Source organism: Falco biarmicus, chromosome 6, assembly GCF_023638135.1.
Source record: "Falco biarmicus isolate bFalBia1 chromosome 6, bFalBia1.pri, whole genome shotgun sequence".
Lineage (NCBI taxonomy): Eukaryota > Metazoa > Chordata > Aves > Falconiformes > Falconidae > Falco > Falco biarmicus.
The window spans coordinates 34,125,685-34,141,396 of NC_079293.1; the positions used below are offsets into that span (position 1 = coordinate 34,125,685).

General features: G+C 43.0%; 1 long non-coding RNA gene across 1 annotated transcript; it reads right to left on the reverse strand.

Moving 5' to 3' along the window:
- LOC130151977 (uncharacterized) lies at positions 1–5,097 on the reverse strand. Its single transcript, XR_008822830.1, has 3 exons — positions 4,919–5,097; positions 4,642–4,796; positions 1–2,724 (listed from the first exon to the last, which is right to left on the reverse strand). It is a non-coding gene; the product is annotated as an uncharacterized LOC130151977 (long non-coding RNA).
- Positions 5,098–15,712: the final 10,615 nt, after the last annotated feature.

The following is a 15,712-nucleotide window of genomic DNA, read 5'->3' on the forward strand; positions in this document are numbered from 1 at the left end:
TACATAAGAGAAAAGCAGTGCAGCAGACTTGGCACTTTGGTTCCATTAGCATCAACAAGATTGTTGGGCAAATACACTTATTTTGCCACTGTTTCTACAAACCTGCAGAATAAAACCTAGAGATTTTCCCTCAGGAGGCAGTATGTATAAGGTAGTATGTATAAGCCTGGATGTATAATCCAGGACAACCATTTAATGATGTTTAAGGAATTAAGAAGCTAATCCATCCTTCTGATGCGCTAAGGAATTGCTAGAGGAATTGTCTAGTGGTCAAATCAGGAAACTGTGAGTCAAGGCATCTGTTCCCCCTTTTGTCGGTGAATCATTTCCTCTTCTTTGAGTCCCACAAAACACCCAGACAGAATCTGTCCCCAAGTAAAATAAACCCTTTATCAGATTCAGTCCCCATATATCTCCCAGGCTGCTGCTTGTGGTAGAAGCTCTAATGTGTGTTAGAATCAGAAAGCTTTAAACATCAAAAGAGAAAGATGTGTTGTGGTCCTGTAAATTAATTTTCCCTTTGCAGGTTTCACAGAGTCCAGAGCTCTGTTATCAGCTGCCCTGTGACAGCACAAAGAAGCAGCAATCTCAGCCTGTTCCTCATTTTGGTAGGTATGAAAGTGCAGAGAAAAAAGATTTTTCCAGTGCTAAGGAGTACATGTTTTATGTTAGTAACATTCAAGGACTGGACTATCCACCTCATTTAAGGATCTGGTGACTTTCTTGAAGTTAGAAAGAGGCTGCTGTATACAGAGAAGGATGCAACCCACAAATTTTAAATCTTTTCCTTGGGATAGGATGAATTGGTTTCTGGAGCTGTCTGTCTCCACCATTCATAGAAGTAAACGTCAAGTGATTTTACTCCTAACTTACTGCCTCAGTTTAGTTCTTGAATGGGTGTTCTTGACTCCTGCTGTAGGCATTGGACCACATTAAGCACCAACTGCTTAAGCTTAACAAAAGTGTATTTGCTGCTCTGTTATACTTTCAGCAACTGCAGTCTCGGCTGCTGGTTTTGCAGTTGCCACACAATGCCTGACACCACCACCACTGCACACCAAGTATTGCTGCTGCTCTTCTGTTCCATGCTGTTTGCTCAGGAACCAGCATCTTCCCAGAGGCAGTCTGGGGCAGGGGAACAGAGAAACAGCGTGATGCTTTACTGCCCAACATATTAATCGGTCATCCTCTCCCACTGCTGATCAAGCAAACAAAAATATGTGCTCTCAGAGATAACAAGGATTAAAGGTTTTGCAATTATTTCCCGCAGGGATTCCAGGCATTCCCATATTTGCAGTAATTCCCAGAAGTTTACATCCCAGTTGCCTATGCAGGGAGAGCAGCAGTTTTCAACGTTCAGAGAAACACAAGTTCTCAGTTGAATAATTCTGCAGAAATAGCTTGAATTTTTGGGATTCCTGCTCTAAAAATATCTGTCTGATGCAAGAGGAGATAAACCTTACCTAGCTGCAGCTTTCTAAAAGTGAGGCTGGTGCGCAGGAACCCTCAGTAAGCAATGGAGCGCAGAGGAGCTAGTTCAGACAATGAAAGTATGAAAGAAATAATGCTTAAACAAGGGAATAATGACGGTCTGTTCTTTTCTTCCACTGTTTGTCTTTAAAGCAATTAAAACTTTAACTTTCTCACTGAAAAAAATAATTTTTGGCTTCATTGCTCTGTAAAAATTCAGTTTGCATTTGCCTGATTCCATCCAATTGGTATGTTTATTTCTACTTATCTGTCATCGGAAGTTGTTGCGGTTCAGGTATATGATTGTAGGTACCCGGATTGTAGGTGTTTACATCTGATCTAGGTATTTTAAGCTCCTCTTGCAAACATTTCTACTGAATGGTATTTCTCATTCCAAGGTAGAGTAGGCCTTATGAATAGCAGCTCAGAAATGCTTATTTCTCCTCATTAATAATGAGCAAAGCCTGGGGTCGCTACCTCTGGTGTAGATATCTGCACTGCAAACATCTAAAATTAGGTGGGATAAATCTCATGCAATAAGCTTGATACTTTAAGCCCCTGTTCAGCAAAGCACTTACTGACAGCACAAAATGAAGCCTGAGCTTAAATGCTTTGCTGAACTGAAGCCTCAATTACTTAAGGAATGAGAAGACAGTCATGGGGGATCATAGCAATTAGACTTGCGCAAGGCTTATGTTGGATTTCCACCATGCAGTCCTACGTACTGGTCTGTTCCCCTACAGAAAACACTTTTCCTCCTCCAAACACATTTATTTCTGACCCCTCCCAGTGCTCACTCTCCCTGGCTGAGTCACACACGCAGCAGGGTAACCCAGAGCTGGGGCAGGCAAGCAAGAGGCACTTCAGGCACTGCAGGCTGCCGGGATTCGCAGCTCTTTGCCACTGACTCTTACCCCTTTATAATTTTTCTTTTCCCCCTTCAGCGTTAAGCATCAACTTCTTCACTGCTTGGCTGAAAACTTTGCTTGAGAGTGGCGAGACTGCATAAATGTGCGGTGGTGGGATGGGCAAGCTTCGTGTAATTTGGGGCTTGGTTTGTAAACTGCTGGGGGTAGGTGGCTGGGGCGGAAAGCCTGGTCTCATCAAGCATGTTTGCTTGCACTAGCAAACTCCACGCTTGCAGGGCGCAGGTCTGAGCGCAGGTGCCGGTACCCCTGTTGTGATGCTGGCCTGGGCCACCGTGCTGTCCCGTGTGGCACCGGGGTACATCCAGCTCCCAAAGGAGCTCGTGTCCTGTCACACAAATAACAACACAATGTAACTGAGAATTTGGTTAAGTCCGGACGGGGAAGGTGACTATGTAAAAGGACATGGGAGGCTGGGGTCAGCATTACTTGAAATAATCAGCAGTTTTCTGGGCCAAAGTACATTATGTTGCTTTCCATAGCTCCCCAGATCTGACTTCCATACCCTTGTGCTGAGTGCTTATGCCATGTTTACAAATGGAAGCATGAGTCATTATCAAATGCATTTTCACTTGTTTTTCTTGTGGCATTTTCTATAAAATGAATGATTGCAGATGTCTGTGTAAAAAAATTCAAAACACTGTGTCTTCCCCTCCATTAGTGCTGAACAGCTTTGGAAGATAACGAGGCATACTTAAGTTTCTGTTTTTCCCTTTTGATGACACATTTAGAAATTTTAAATGTGCAAAAAATAGTTTTTTCTTCCAATTAATCCATGTGTTATTTTCTATTATTAGATTTTTATACATTTAGCAATATTATATTTTTACCTTTCCCTCACCTTTTTTTTACAAGAAACTATGTCAGCATTCCAAGTAAACTGCAGGCTGGAAAACACATGAGTGTGTATTATATCTTTCTGAAATGTTCTTTGATAACATAAATAAATATGTTTGGAGTTTTTCAGAGTGGGAGAACCTTTCTAGCGGAAGTAAAAATGCTGTTACATGGTTGCTGACAAATATTTATTTAATCTCTTTGACAAGTTTTCAGGAAGAAATGAGTGAATAAGATTTTTGTTTGTTTGTTTTTCTCTTTCATTGTATTATACATGAATAAAAATATTACTGTAAAATAACCTGTACAGATAGGTTTAACTTCCCATTACTCTAAAAGCAGTATCGAGGGCAAATCTACCTGCAGTTCGTTTCTGATTTTCAACCGCTCAAAAGGTAATGAGTAATTAAAAGCTACTAGCAGTGCAAACCCCCCCTATAAATACAATAAAAGTAATTAAACTCCCTCCTTGCATAATTCACAAGGTTTCACAATTCTCTAGCTTTTCTCTTTTATATAAGACAACAACTGAGTCAGAGACTTCAACACATTTTGTTACAAGCTCATTCGGTGCACAGGCCCTGTTCACTTTCTGACTATGGTCATAAGATGATCTACATCCAATTAAATCTCTCGGTCTGTGAGTTAGATATTCATTACACACCCCTGATGACTGTGTACAACAAAATTGCATAATGTCTTTGTAAATCTTATTTGAATGGATGAGTCGTTGAATTAAAAAATTATGTAAAGCGTAGTCCTGCCCTTTCATATGTTATACCTCACTACATACTTTCAAGAATTAGCATCTGGGGAGGTGAGACTTTGCTTTCCCCATGACACCCAGGGAGGTAACGACCAAGCATTCAGGGTCATACTCTGACTCAGTGGTTATTACACAAGCAAGGCACCAGTTAAGGAGCCAGAATTTAGGCAGTTTATATTGAAGCCTATATTCCCATGGCATTTATTTTGGTTTCATAGTATTAATTTTGGGAGCAATAAGGTCTCTGCCCACAGAAGGAAACTGTCATAAAATCTAAAAATGCAATCGTATGCATGGCAACATCCTGGCCCTATAAATATAGGGAAAGTGTATTTTTTGTGTCAATTTATGGCACGTGCATTGGCTGTGAAACTGGGATTCCCATGTGTATCAGTGCATCACGCTGCTATCAAAAACCAGCGTGCCTGATGCTGAAATCGTGTGAAAGTTTTTGTTTCTATGATACTGTAGAGGCAGGAGTGCGCTTTTAATAAAGCAACCTTGCTTCTTCCTGCTAGTCTAAATCACAAGGTCCAGTAAATTGCCCGCAGAGTGCTGTACCACATTACTGCATTACATAAAGTCTCGTCTCTGGCGTTTCTCAGTACATTTCCAAGGGAAGGGAAAATAATGCTCACTGACCTGCCTTTGGGTGTGAACTGTGCTGAAAGTGGTTACAGCTGTTGACAATGAGCCCTTGAAAACCTGTCCTGCTCGAAAACCTGTCCCTTGCTTTTCACAAGAGCAAACAGGCAGAACAGATAAGGGCCACGATTTCAGCTTGCCATCCTCTAAGCCTGCAGGAGTGGTGAAATAGTCATAATCAGGCTGGTATTACTCACAGTAGTGTAACTGAGATCTGGCTCAAGGAATCAAACACGCATTTACCTACAGGTACGTGCCCTCATACTTAGCTCACCAAAAGTTGTTAGTGGGGTTTTTTTCCTCTTCCTTGGACAGTAAGACCCTCAAACCTGGAAGGTAATTTTGTCCTGCTTTCCTCTGGAATTCATCCACAAGAGACTTTGTCACTGTTTTAGGCAATTCCTTTGCCACCTCTTTCTCTGTCAGCAGCCTGGTGAGATGCCAGAGGACTGGGAAGTGCACGTGGACTTGCTGACAGAGTTCCTGCTCCTGTGCCTTGGTCAGACATTTAATGGGAAAGTTTTGCAATGGAGTTCACTGCCCCCTGGGAGACAGGGCACTGCCTGGCAAGAGAAAGTAATCAGCCAGAAAACTGATTTCTTGTTTCACCACAGGAGGAAACCACTTTTTTTAGAGATGAAAAAAGAATATGAGTGAGGGAGAAGCTCCTCGCCTACTCCAGTGTAGCCAAGTAGTCACGGTCCTGATTCCAGCTGTGGTGAGAGAACATGGAAGCTTACATTTAATTTTACAAATAATACCTTTTTTTCCTGTAAGAAAAACCCCCACCTTTAGAAAGACCAAATATATTTATAGATCTGGGTTTAGTTTGGCCAAAAATATTGACCCTCAAAATGGAGGCATATATTTTGAAAATATTACTTTGTATTTCTTCTTGGCATTTGCCAAACATAACTTTTCACTTCTCATTGCAGAAAGGCATCTTTTAAAATTTTGACATTATCCGGAATTTACAGAAGAAAGCCTTTGAAGGGTTAAGTTCTATCTACCCAAAAGTCTTAAAACATTTTGGTTTAGATCAAAAATACCTTAGATGGTAACAAAAGTATTTCTCTTCTCCAGAAACCCAAATTTGTTTCTAGGTTCAACCCAAGCCAAAATTTCCCCTCTAACTGTTCATTCAACCACTGACAAAACAGGAAATGTTTTTCTTATACTCACATCTCAGATTTTTTTATACTCAGGGTTTTTTTATATCTCAGATCTATACAGTAAATGAAAAGTTGAGTCCCTGCCATGTCCAGCTGTTTATAGAGAGGACATTTGAACTCTGGTCTGGACAAAGGTCCCTGACACTGACCTGTTAGCTGCCTTTGTAGAATAAATTTCTCCTGTGTTAGGCAAAAAATCTCTCCCTTTTTTTCCCCCCTCTAAAGCAGATAAACATGTTCTAGCAAATAATTTTGGTTCCTATTAACCAAAATCTTCAGATACAGAAGGTTTCTGGAGGAAGCTTTTAACCCTGTCTAGCTGCTGTGGTACTTGTGGAGTAATTTCTTTTACTTTCACATTTCACCAAGGCAAGAAGGTGTCACAGAGGTCGTAAATGAAGAAATTGCTCCCCAAAAAGCAGCCGTGCTGGGGCAGGCAGGGATTCACGCCACCTTGACCCCATGAGAAGGGGGCAGAGGGGCAGCCTTGGCAGGGACAACACGTCAACCCTCTGTCTTCGCAGCAATGCAATCAGGACTGGTAGGGAGCAGGGTACCTTAAAGTTCCTGTAATTTTAAAAAAGCACTTGACAATAGGTATCCCCATGGGAGCATTTTCCAGAGGTAGCACAATGTGGGAGTTAGGGAACTGATACAGCAATAACATGTTATATTTCTTAAAGGTTTTGAGAAGCAGTGGGAGATGCAGAAGACAACCTAGGTGGAAGTTAAACCATTTATGGCAAAACACCCTTACAATTAAAAAAAGGCATTAATTGCCTCACAACCAGAAAGGATGAAGATCTCACTTGCTTTCCTCCTACACAGATAATGAAGAGAAATCAGGAAATGAGAATCTGAGAAAGAAATGGCTATAATGCTAATTTTATTTCACTAAGTTGTTTGTTACTAACTTTAAGCAATGCAGATCCAGTGCATGAGTGAGCACATCACAGTCATTTTTAGAAGGGAGAGAGGTAGGATCTACCCAGAGTGGTTCTTCTGGTATAAAGAAGCAGATTTAAATAGGATTTACTTAATGAAGAAGCTGCATTGAAACAGGAGCCCAAACTGCCAGATTGATGTTGCAAACTCCCAAAATCTCATCTCCACCTAAGGAGAGGAGGGGAGGGAAGCCTTTTCACTGCGTACCCCGGGTAGGGTTTTTGTGTTGTTGTTTTTCTGTTTTGTTTTTTTTTTTTTTTTAAAGGCATTATCTTTAATGCAATACACCTGAATTCTTGGGTGCTTTGCCCTTCTCTATAAAGCAAGGATGAGTACAGATCAGCTGTATGTGGTACAAAGAGGACAGATGATGGGAAAAGAAAGACAAGACATCCCTCTCCAGCCATGAGGAGGGCTGCTCAGAAATCACACAGAAGTTGTAACAGAGCCAAGCTATGCATGCAGTAGCAGACTGATTTATTTTTTATATGAACCAGGGCTTTTCCACAGGGAAAATCTGTTTCACCCCATGACTTCTCATTATCAGCTTGCAGGGAAGATGGCACTGTTGCTCCAGCATCAAGCTTGATACTTCTTGGGTTGCCAGCATGACCCAGGCCTGAGGATGGCCTCCACCAGTATCAGATGCTGAGTGCTGTCGTTCTCGTTCTTGTCTCACATCATCCCCAGCACCACTCAGTTGTTTCTCTTCTCCAGTAAAACACCTCTGGTTGTTCCTTTGCTCTGAGGAACGCACAATGTATGAGCAACTGCCTGCAGGACATGAAAGCCAAAGCTTTTTTTGTTAGAAGAAGGTGGGGAGAATGTCAGATATTTCACAATTCCCTTGATTACTGTATCTCCATGAATCACATCTTTAGGAGTGAGGCATCCTGGCAGGGGGGCACTGGGAGATGGGGGTTCACAGGGTCCTGCTACCATGGCTTTCACATCCCAACATCTCTCACACTCTGCTATTGTACCCAGCAGAGGCATTTCTCCGCTCCCGGGCTGAGCCAGCACTGCTGCCTGCAATTCAGCTGCAGCTGAGGCAGCCCAGCCTAAACTTTGTACTATGTCACTCATGTCTGCCACCCACAGCGTGCTCCTGCTCTGTGCCTCTGTATGGGAGGAAACATGCTGAAAGCTACAATGCCCATAGCCCATTTTTCAAAAATTTGAATGCTGTGAACAGCTCAGTTAACCCTGTACGTGCTGCTCAGTGCACACGGGGAGGGGAGACAGCTCAAAGGGAGTTTCTGTAACATGTAAGAAGAGGGAGCGTATATTCTGGTACCTGGTAGGAAAGCTTTGGAGAAATACAAATATGGATTCTAACAGCACTTGGCAAACCTGAACCAAATGCAGTTCATTCCTGATGTAAGGACCTTCAAGGCTAATATCACTGCCAAAGCGTGCTGAGGGAGGAGGAGGAGAGGTACCAGCTAGAAACAGGGATCCCCAGGCTCTTTTGGATGTCGCTAGCACTGGTGCCATTGTGGCTGTCCAGGCAGGAGGTGTCCTGGTCTGCAGTGCTCTGGACACAGCGTGTGCCAGTAGTGAAGACTTGAAGGGAGAGAACGAAGAGAGGGGCTATCCTCAGGGAAGATGGAACATTGCGGGTAGTGAACACCATGTCTCAGGTCAGCTGTTTCTCTGCCTCATTCTGCTCTCCTGCCCCACCTCACATCATGTGCTCTGCTCATCCTTTCCCCCCCTTGCTGTTCCCTGTGTTTCCTTTCCTTACCTTCCTTTTGCATCATGCCTCATCCTGTAACTGAGCACACATCCTTCTGCTTGGGCATCAGAGGGGTGACGGTTATCAACCACATTCTCCACTGCAAAGAGGCCAGTGCTTCACCAGTTTGCTATCTACACTGGTTTTTTTAGCCCACCTCCCTGTTTGCTCTCCCATCACTTTTGGCCAGTTGGTAGAGTTATAATCCTCTTGTGGCCCATGTAGTATTATATTATTGAAACCACTGTTGTTAATTGTTACTTACATTAGTAATAGCTAGAAACTTTACATTTTTTGGCCTTGGCACAGTGAAAACACACAGTAGGAGACAGCTGCTGCACCCAGAAGGCTTGTAAACATGATGGCTGGTCATCTTAAAAGATGTGGAGTACACTGGTGAGCTTTGGAAAGGGTCACCCCCAGCTTCTCAAGGGACCTCTGGGTGGATGGCCCTGAGAAGACAAGGAGGTGGCCTGAGAGAGTGATGACTGCAGACAGGAGCAGATCCCTGGCTGTAAGCAAGAGGTGGTACTGCATGAGCCACAGCAGTCCAGCAGCCCATGGTAAAACCTGTGGCATGGAGGCTACTGGGCACCAGTCTGGGGCATCTGGGAGAATCTACCTAGCCTAAGGACTCCATGGGGACTTCCTTCACCAACAGCGAGGCTGGGAGCATTGTCCATGAGATACTCAGAGCCCTGGAAATGGCCTGACCAGTCACCCCACTGAACCATCCTGAGCACAAACACACTTCAAGGGGAATGGGACCAGGGAGAAGGGCAGCAGCTGTCCCTTTGGCACTGTCATGACTGCAAGCAGAAAGCTGGGGCCAGGCTAATTCCTTAATAACTACACTGAGGAGCAAGGCTGTGGGTCTCTGACTGTTAATTCAGGTTTCCCAGACTAATGCTTCCTTCTGTTTCCTTCCCTCCCTTCCCTCTAATAAAATTCTGCTCATTTAAAACACTTTGTTAGAGCTTGCTACTGTGACTAGGAAAACACTACTTAATCCAGGGTGCACAGAGAGAATAATTTAGTCTTCCAAGTTTCTGAATGGGAGGTTGAGACAGGCTTGCTCCAGTTTTCAAGGAGGCATAGCTCAAAACTGGACCCCAACTTAGCAGCACATGCTGAACGTGTTATAAAAGTAAGCGGACAAGATAAAAAAAATGGGATGACAATGATGAAGTGAGGGATGCTCCCAGGACCCCTCACCAACTCAAGATGTTCTATGATTCTATGACCCCAACTATGGGTCCCTTCCAACTTCAGATATTCTATGATTCTATGATCCAGCAGACCATCAACAGCAGGGTGGAGAAAAGATCTTTGAGTCAGGCTCCTCTGCCTGACAACATGTCCATTACAAGACTGAGCATACAGTGGACATGGACACATCCTGACAGATGCTAGGTCATGTGTTTGGGCTCAGCTTGGCAAGTCTGAATATGCCCTGTAAAGTTTCTTACTCAACTATTTGCCAAGCCTCTTTCTTATTGCTATTACCCCTTAGTTTCTTCTGCTGGAAGTTCTCACACTGCAAGCACCTCCGTCCAAGAAGGCTCACTGTCACCATCATAGAGGGGGTGGCAGCAGGGTAGATATGTCCTGGGAATTTATTACCTCCTTTCCTTTCTACGTTCTATAAAAATATTAAAAAAAAATGTTAGAGACCAGTGCTGCATCCACAGATGGGATCCATCCATGACTTTCTCTAAAAACACAATGCCATCTGACATAGAAAAAGTTTCAGTACCTAGAATGCCAGAATGAAGAGTAATATAAAGTGTGGAAATCAACACTTGGTATCTGTACCTCTCTATGCTTTGCACAGAGCAAATAAGAGTAGTAGTCTGATTTTTTCTTTATAATCATCTTAATTAAGACCTATATATGAATTTGTTTTCTGTCTTTTTAAAGTAATGGAATTTATTATGAATGTAAAGGTTAATCCTTCAGAAAGTTGGAGCAGGTTTCAGCTCCGTATTAAGACTCCCAGACTTCAGTGTCTACATGCAAACCCCACCTACTATGCATTTTACATATGAGACCATCGTGGTCAGTGGAGAGCTTGTCAGTACAGTCAACGGAGACCAGCAGGCAATTCAGGTCACCAGTCCCCAAGGCTGTGGGCTCAGCAGTGTTGCCCAGACACGTGTCCTGGGGTACACAAGACTTCTGGGTGGTGCTGTGAGAAATGACACAGCACAGAAAAGACTGCATGTCTTTTGCATTGCTGTCCAAAAGCCAGAGAGGGCACCAGGTGATAAAAACTGAACTGCTCCTTTGCCTCATGTGTTGGCACCTAGATGTAAACACCTCAGCTTAGTGTCCTAAATTGAATCTTGACTTTTTTACAGTAACACTGCCTCCTGCTGAGTCCTGATGTCTGAAGTGCTGCGGAAATCCTCATTTGCTCTTGTTCTCTCACATCCTGGCAAGATAAATCCTAAGGCGGTACCATTGTGAATGAAAAATACTTCGAAGACTGCTTTCTGCCCCATGGTCTGGAGCGGTGGCACGCCTCATGGCCACATAGGTAAACAACCTTCTGCTGCAAAACTGAGTGGCTACATCCAGAATGCCTGTGGGCAATGATCCAGCTCCTGAAAACCATGCCTGAGCTGTGACTCCAAGGGTGTAAACTGGCCTGGGTTGGGGTTAAGTGATGGCCAACCCATGGGTCTCTCTACACTTTGCTAGTACGTTTGTATCCTCTGTTCAGAGTGCTGCTTTTCTGTGTTATATCCACTTTTTATGACTGCATAATTTTTTAAGGCCAGGATGAAATGTTACCGAAATTTTCTAAAATATGGGTGTTCTATATAAGCAAGGGAAAATCACAACCACAGTGTTGCTTCACTTAAACCAGAAGCTTTTCATGGATACCCTGCAAATGACAGCTTTACTCAGCTAAGGCAAGCTTGCAAAGCCCAGGAGTGCCAGGTTTTCTGAGAGCTGACTCGGTTTTGCCCTTTCATCCCACCTTGGCTTCACATTGTAAAAATGCAGATGCTTAGGAAATTGCCTCCAGGTGTTGAGTGATCTGAGTTTCACAAAAATAACAAACCTTGATCTGAGATAGATGACCTTTTTGTCAGCATAGGATCTTTAGGCTTTCAGAAGAGAATTGAAAGGGGTCTTTCTGCATTCCCTTGCTGCAGCTGTAGCACTCTTTTGATAAGTCTCAGAAAGACTCAGAATTGCTCAGTTTTCTTGGGCAAGAGAGTCTTGCGATACATACAGAGCACAAGGCCGGTTTGGGTGTTTTGTGGAGATACGTGAACTAATGCTAAACTCCCTTATTCCAATATTGTTTGTTGAATTAGTGTGCTTGCTTTGGCTGGGATAGAGTTGATTTTCTTCATAGCAGCTAGTATGGGGCTGTGTTTTGATTTGTGCTGAAAACAATGCTGATAATACAGAGATGTTTTCATTATTGCTGAGCAGTGCCTACACGGAGCCAAGGCCTTTTCTGCTCCTCACCCCAGCCCACCAGCAAGGAGGCTGGGGGTGCACAAGAAGCTGGGAGGGGGCACAGATGGGACAGGTGACCCCAACTGGCCAAAGGGATACTCCATACCATGTGGCATCATGCTCAGCATATAAAGCTGGCAGAAGAACTTGTAAAGGGGGGGCATTTAGAATGATGGCATTTGTCTTCCCAAGTAACTGTTATGTGTGATGGAGCTCTGCTTTCCTGGTGATGGCTTGGTGGGAAATGGTGAATGGATTTCTTGTTTTGCCTAGCTTATGTGTGCGGCTTTTGCTTTATCTATTAAACTGTGTTTATCTCATGATAAACGCATGAGTTTTCTCACATTCACCCTCCCGATGCACTCCCACATCCCACTGGGGGAAGTGAGCACTGGCTGTGTGGTATTTAGTTGCTGCCTGGAGTTAAACTACGACAGTTAGTCCTGGCACTGTGGTACTCAGCGTGGAGGAAAACATTTGTTTTTGAGGTATGCAGCGCTCATAAAGCTACATGGTATCTCTGCACAGAGGCCCTTCAGTTCTCTTTGGATGTCTTGTGAACCAAAAGCATCTAGCCTTTTTGTCTTGATTTCTTCAACTAGAAGAAAGGATAATAATATTTCATTTTCTCTTGGGGGTTCTGTGTTGGTTGATTTATGAATGGAGATGAATTCTGGAAGTCTTTACATAGAGGCTCACTCTAGTGCCAGTCTTTTGTCCCATGTCTCCCAACAGACCAAACTATGCATTTAGGGACATCTGATGCACAGTGGTAGCAACTACTGCCCAACTGTCTTTATGGCCCATGCAATATTTACTGTGCTGCCAGGTTCAGCAGTGCTGGAAAACACATACTGTAGATGTAATTTCACTGTAGAAATTGTTTTGGAGCCTGCTAAAGCTTTAGTCAGAGTAGATGGGATTTTTTTTCTTCTGTAAAAAGCCTGAGGCTTAGTATCTGTGTAACATTCAAGAGGCAAGAAATGCTTCCAGTACTTGGAAACAGTGAAGAGCATCCTTCTGGGATCCCTGAGATGAGATACTAAATCTTGTAATGAACTTGCACTCCTTGTTTTCCTATTACAGCAGACATCGAAGGGTAGCAGTTGGGTCCCTGTATATCATCACTGTCACCAACAAAAAACATAACTCAGTGCTGCTAACGAGCACCAAGTAAGCACTGGAATAGGAAGCTATGTTGACATTTAAAAGATATCCATGTTGCCTAATTGTGAGGGCTGTGTGGGAAGCACTGCTTCAATGTCTCTATCTAGTATGGACATGACCAGCAGGAATACACTACTCTTATGGAATGTCAGTTACTGCAGGAAACAATTACCCTTTCTAAATATTCAAAATATGTCAAAACATTCTTCCTTTTTCCCTTTTAGGGCTCATCAAAGCTGTGAGTGTGTCAACATCATTCCACCTACTGGGAGGCAGCTCTGGAATATCTGATTCACCAGTGTTTCTCTTGCTTGGCATTGAACCTTGTGCGATCATAGCCAACTCAAGCCTTTGCAAATAATACAGGCAAAAATGGATTTTGCCAACCAAGGGGTGGTCTGGTCAGCATGTATCACCATTACATTCCTTTCCTCTCCTCTCCAAAACAGGGTGCCCATGTCCAAATTTCCTGTAGCCCTAGACTATGCTCATTCCCAAACTCTGCTAAGTGTGTCTGGCAGAGGACTAGTTGACCCAGGCCAACAACACATGAGGGACTAGCCTAACAATTTAATAGCATAAGTGATCATGTTCTAGAGTCTGGGCCTGGGTCCTGACACTTTAATTTACTAGCAGAGAGAGAACCAGTAGGTTGTAACAACAGGATCATCCAGTCAACTGGTCTGATAGTATATCATAGACTATTATGTCTCACCTTGCTTCCCTTTTATAGGGGTTTGCCTAGGGCATCTCTACTAGGAAGACATCCAATCTTGATCTGAAAACATCAAGAGACAGAGAATCCAACCCTACTTTTGGTAAGTAGTTCCCAGGATTAATTGCTCTTACTATTAATAATGCATGCCTGGGTTTCTTTGTGTGAATTTGTTTGGCTTCAGCTTCTAGTTGTTGATTCCTGCTATGCTTTCTCCACTAGATGAAGGAGATCTTTTGCATACAGTATTATCTTGTTGTGGTGGTACTTGTACACTTTAATCAAGTCATGTCTCCATCTTTTTGATAAGGTAAGCAGAGAGATCCCTTACAGGCTTTCAGTAGAGAGAGACTTTTTCTCTCATCCTCTCCCTGACCTGTCTCCGACTTTCCCATTTAAAATACAGGCACCAGAACTTTTTTGCAGTATGCCAATATTAGTCTTACAAGAGCGGTAGGGAGAGATAAGATCAGCTCCCCACTCCTACTCGCTACTTCCTTGTTCATACATCCATGAATCACATTATCCCCTTTTGCTTTACACTAAGAGCTCGTGTTGCCACCCTTAAATTGTCTGCAGTCCTTGTTCTCCATGGCTGCTTGCTATCTACACAATAGGCTCCATTCTCTGCTCTTGTAGGAGCTGCCTATACTAAGACACATCTTTAAAATTAAGTCTTCTGCACTCTCTGTGTTATAATGTCCTGGGAGTGTGTTGCAAAGTTAAATCCCTGAGCTGCTCAGGTAAGATCCTTGGGCATAGAATAAAGAAAAGAAATAAGAATTGTTCCTTAGAAAATGAATGACAAAATTCCTCTTAATGTCAATAGAAGTGGGATCTGCTCATGGCATTTCTTCACCGATATGAACCTGTAACTAAATTCTCCAGGTCTACAAAAGGTGAAGTCCCTGCTGCTCTAATCCTTTTTTCATATAAAAGATCTTGTAACTGCTGTAACCAGTGAATGCATGTTGACTCCTTCCCACTGCTACTGACAGTATTTTCTCATCTTAAAAAAAAATAATAATCAAGTCTAACCCGTCTTTTCAACAAAGATTTTCTGCTCATTAAAATCTGAAAACTGCTGCATGGATTTCAGCTTGACAGGCAGAAAGTATCTCATTCATCCCAAAGGCAAGTGTAGTCTATGTGGCAAAGCCAACATTACAAAGTTTTTTAAGTCAAATCACAGCTATTCTTTGAAGGACTGTGATTGTGCAATCATCAAGGCATTTTTCATGCTCCAAGAAAAAACTCAAAGCAAACTGATCTGAGGCACTTTAACAGGTATTTTTCAGATATGTAGATTGAAAGAACAGCCCTGGAACTTTTATGTGAGTGATCCTTGCATCTTTTGTCCTACTGATTTTGATGAGAGTTTCTGCTCAGGAAAGGGTTTCAGGATTCGAGGTCTCATTGAAGTCATAACACCAAGAAATCACTCTTGTGGGCTCATTAACAGGGGACAAGCATATGAAAATCTACAGGTTTTTGTGGCTAGCCAAGGATTACAGTATAAACCCAACCGTAATACATATTGATGCATTGAAGAAGAAAGTACATTTAAGTTCATGCGAAGCTGTTGATTCCCATGCACAATACATTTTATATTATAGTGCAAGAGCTCACAAACTGCCATTGAAACAGGACTCGGTGATTCTGAGGAATGCTATAATGTGTGCCTGAAACTACTTTTAGAAACTATCTCTGATTAGTGTTAGTGTAGCTGTCATTGTTAGATGTTCACATGAAATGGTATGGTTATTATTGCCGAAGAGCCGGGACGCACACCGCAGCACTCAGGGGGAGGGACGCTTGCACAGGCCCCATGAGGTGGTGACTCTTGGTGAGGGC